This window comes from Mus pahari, chromosome 3 (assembly GCF_900095145.1).
Source record: "Mus pahari chromosome 3, PAHARI_EIJ_v1.1, whole genome shotgun sequence".
Classification (NCBI taxonomy): domain Eukaryota; kingdom Metazoa; phylum Chordata; class Mammalia; order Rodentia; family Muridae; genus Mus; species Mus pahari.
Window position 1 is genome coordinate 63,715,876 of NC_034592.1, and position 4,684 is coordinate 63,720,559.

Consider the following 4,684-nt stretch of genomic DNA (forward strand, 5'->3'; position numbering starts at 1 on the left):
TGTGTGTGTGTGTGTGTGAGAGAGAGAGAGAGAGAGAGAGAGAGAGAGAGAGAGAGAGAATGAGTGTGTATCTGTGTGAAGGATACACACTCATTCTCTAAGCAACTCTAAGCAACTTAAGCTGCCCCTGCTGTAGACATGAGCCACACATTGAGCATCATACCTGGTTTGTGGCTTAGTTTCCATGGTAGACTCCCCCACCCCCAAGTCCGGGCACTGACTATTAAGCACAAACTTTGAGATATCTGCCCCACCGAACATGCATCAATCGATGGGAGGTACAAACACTACAGTGAGGAAGCAGTCCACAGACTCTGCCTCATTCCAAGCAGCAGCCTCGCTTCCTCCAGCTTGCAGCTCAGTTGCCATTTCTAAAGTTAAAAACTCAGGGTACAGACCATCCTTGACAGGTTACATCCAGGTCCTGCAGCACAGTGGCAGTCTGAGCATCATCTGGGAAGCTCTTACAATAACAAGATCTCTGGCTTTCAGCTGAGAAATGCTGAATTAGTAGCTCACAGCTGGAGCCCAGAAATACACTTTCCAGCATATAACGAGCACTCATTCACTCCCCGGCTGCTTTAAGGTTTAGTAAGTTCAGATCTTTCTATCTGAAACAGTAAGATTCACATTCATTGAGAAGCCTTGATCCCCAAACCTGGCATGCTAATAAGGTGGCATTAATAGAGAGAACACTCAGTGTTGACCTCTGGTCAGCTCCACAAGTGCCTACAGTGGCACGTGCACATGCACACATATGCATAAGCCCTCTCTCCCCAGTCACTAAATAAATGAAATCAATTTAGTATGTAAGGGTCGGCTGTTTCTGGGCTCAGTGTTTCTCATTGATCCGTGTGTTTATTTATCCATTACAACCACACTATTTTGATTACTGAATCAATATGGATAGATTCTTCACTATTTATCTTTGTCTACATTGTTTTAGCTGTTCTGGGATTTGTGCTTTTTGAACATGAATTTTAGAATACTCATGTCTATATTTGGTTCAAAACACTTATGAAATTTTAGTAGGAAATTTTATAAACATACAAGATTAATTTAGGGACACTTGACATCTTAAATATGTTGAGTGTTCTAATCCATGAACATAGTATGTAGCTCCATCTGTTTACGTTTTTGAGTTCTTCCGTATTTTATAATTTCAAGCATATAGATGCTTTTAAAAAGATAAAGCTGAGCATTTCATTTTAACTTAGTATTAGCTTTCATGGTCCTGTTGCTTTTTATAATTTGGCTTCTACATTTTCATATTTGGTATATATCTATGTGATTTTTATGTGATATTTGATTCTTATATAACCTTGCCTATACTATTTCTAACAGCTCTCTTCAGAATTTTACCATGTCATTTATAAAGAGATGCTTTTATTTCCTCTGTTCTAATCTATGTGCTCTCTATTTATGTTCCTGTTTGATTTCAGAGTCCAGTACTCCCAGGACTTCATGATGAATTAGAAGCATTAAAGTGAAATCCTTCTTTTGTTCTAGCTCCTAGAGGCTAAACGTTCAATCTTTTAACATAAAGCTGCATGCATTCTGTGGCTTATCTTTATTAAATTTAGATAATTATCCTTTATTCTGTTTAATAAGTATTAGAATTTATCAAATATTTCCAAGAAAAACAATGCGTCAATTACTATAATCACGAGTTCCCTTCTTAAGTTTGCTGACATGTTGAATAACTTGACTGATTTTTAATATACTGAGCTAGATTTATTTATATACTCCAAAGCTCTTTGGTCATATTTTTTGTATGTTTCTGAATTAAAACGGTTTACATTTTTGGAAAGTTTGATTCTAGGTATAGAAATGATATTATCTGATACTCTGTTTTATTTTTTTTCTGCTTCTAGTATTAGTGTGATACTGCTCATATAAAGTAAGTAAGTATGCATTTCTTCCTATTGTATTTTCTGAAAGAGATTGTGTAAAGGTGATGTTAATCCTCCTTTAAATGTTCAGTGGAATTGCCTATGTGCTTCAATACTACACCAACACTCTAAGACTGACATGAAAAAGAAGAAGCCACTTCCTGAATAGTTATCAGGTAGGACAGTATTATGACTCCCTCTTTTCCCTTAGAACATGAGGTGGTTACAAGCCCTAGCAACATATCAGTAGCTAGAGTACTAGGGCAGTATAACACAGAGTGGCTTAAACTACCTCAGTTAACCGCTTCGTGCTTGCTGCGGCTAGATGTCAGGAATAAAGGTGTCCAGTTGGCCGACTGCTTCTCTGTACTCTTGAAGGCTTCAGGTTTAAGTTATGGTTAGCTATTTTCTCCTCCTCTAGGTGGCTATTTGCCAGCCCCCCCCCCCATGCTATGTAAACAAGAAAGAGAAGCTTCCTCCCCCCAAAAAAGCCTTGTTCTTTACATGTCTGGATCCAGTCGGTTCCACATTTTAAAGACGTCCTCTGAATATGCCCTCAAGATCCTTAGATTGTAACTTATGAGAATGGAGGCACCATTTTTGACATTACTACAGCAGTCAGGAAAACCAGAGGCACACATAGTTGAGAAATGGTGCAATGTGCTCCTAGCTGAGGGCAAGCTGAGGCAGCAGGCTCTAACTAAGAAGAGCCAAAGCTGGAGGGAAGTAGTCACCACTCCTTCATCTGAACCCCGATCCCATCTCTAGGGTTGACGGTGGACTGACGTAGAGCACGGCGACAGTGTCTGTGTGGAGATCTACTCTAAGCCCCCCAGGGCCATGGAGGTAAATCTTCATTTAGATCAGTGAGATCAATGCTTTGTAAGTAGAGCTCGAGCTCCCTCATCAAAGAGTCCTTCTGAACAAAAGACAGCGAGAAACTATGGGTTGACACTTGTGTTGAGAGAGCTGCTGCCCAGCAGAAAACAGCAGTGTGGTAGATCGAGGCTGAGGAAGGCAAGTGGGGAGAAAATGACTCGATGCCAGTCTTGGTCCTCTTTGAGTAGAGGCTCAAAATGGTAAAATCTGTGCCTGTGCCACTCACTGATTGCTGCATCCTGTGACAGAAACTTTCCTCTGTCATCAGGCTATGAAGCTGTACCATTTTGAATTGCTAAGGTAACTACAGTCATTTGACTGAGAGGTAATTCTCAAACCATTATTCAGCCAATTTGCTTTCTAACTGAGATATCAATTTTCAGCCTAACACTAACATATTCTTAGAAGGGAAGTGAATACAAGCATACACATGCTTCTATGAACAATTGCAATTAGCATTATAATAAACAGAAATTTATTATAGAATTATTACAGAAAGGGAGAGTAACTTTTCACTATTATAAGCATGTATCTTATATCACGGTGTGATAAGCACTGATTAGGAGAATTAGCTTAATGAAGTTAAATTTATTTTATACTAAGCAAGAAAAGTGGTTGCGCTTAGCTTTAAATACAAATGTTATTTATGTGCTGCACACAGACATTTCCACCTGACATCAATGCGGATCTGGGTACAATATACAAAATCCACACCCCAAGAACTGACACCCCTACATTGCCTCCTTAGATGTTGAAGCCATGAGATAGGAACAGGCACTGGCCAGATGGATCTGAGAGCTCCTCTACCTCACTTAAGAGCAATCTTTTCCGGCCAAAGGACAACCACCTTGAGTGGAAACCTTCTTTAGAGGTAACCATAGAAGTCAATTCTTATTAGTTCTGCCAAATGAAGCCACCACTGTGCAGCACTGTGAAGAGGATAGGCTGCCCAAGAATGAAGTAAGGGGCTGAAAAGGCAGTCCACTGCCCTACCTGGGGATCCATCCCAGATACAGTCATCAAACCCAGACACTATTAAGGATGCCAACAAGTGCTTACTGACAAGAGCCTGTTAGAGCTCTCTCCTGAAAGGCTCTGACAGTGCCTGACAAATACAGAGGTGGATGCTCTCAGCCAACCATTGGACTGAGCATGGGGTCCCCAATGGAGGAGTTAGAGAAAGGACCCAAGAAGATGAAGGGGTTTGCAGCCCCATAGGAGGAACAACAATATGAACAAACCAGTACCCCCAGAGCTCCCAGGGACTAAACCAACCAACCAGAGTATAAGGCTCCAGCTGCATATGTAGCAGAGGATGACCTTGTCAGTCATCAAGGGGAGGAGAGGCCCTTGGTCCTGTGAAGGCTCTATGCCCCAGTGTAGGGGAATGCTAGGACAGGGAAGAGGGAGTGAATGAGTTTGTGAGCAGGGGGATGGGGGATAGGAGAGGGGGTTTTGGAAGGTGAAACCAGGAAAGGAGATAGCATTTGAAATGTAAATAAAGAAAATATATAATAAAAAAAAAACAAAAAAAGAGTTAAAAACTACATAAAGCATGTTTTTAAAAAAAAGAAGAAAAGAAAAGAAGAGAAAAGGCAGTCCAGACAGGAGGGCAGAGCGAGGGTTACAAACTCTCAAGCTTGTGCTTCTGCCTGCTCATGACAGGGTGTGACACGAGAGTGGACATGAGAACTGAGACGCCTGGTGGCTTGGATGGGGCCTGTTCCAGCTGTCAGCTCCACAACTGCACTGCTTGCTGGGGGCACTCTAAAAGAGCAAGCAAGACAAGCTACTGTGCTACATCAGTGCTAGCTTACAGGGTCATGGGCCGTTATGAATGCAGCTGTAGCTCTTTTTTTTTTTTTTTTTTTTTTTTTTTTTTTTTTTTTTTTTTTTTTTTTTTTTTTTTTTTT

At 40.9% G+C, this 4,684-nt stretch overlaps 1 protein-coding gene across 3 annotated transcripts in view; it reads right to left on the bottom strand.

Annotated features, from left to right (window-relative positions):
* The window catches only part of Znf385b (zinc finger protein 385B), a 306,268-nt gene that overhangs the window by 288,603 nt on the left and 12,981 nt on the right, over window positions 1–4,684 (bottom strand). The window lies entirely within an intron of this gene.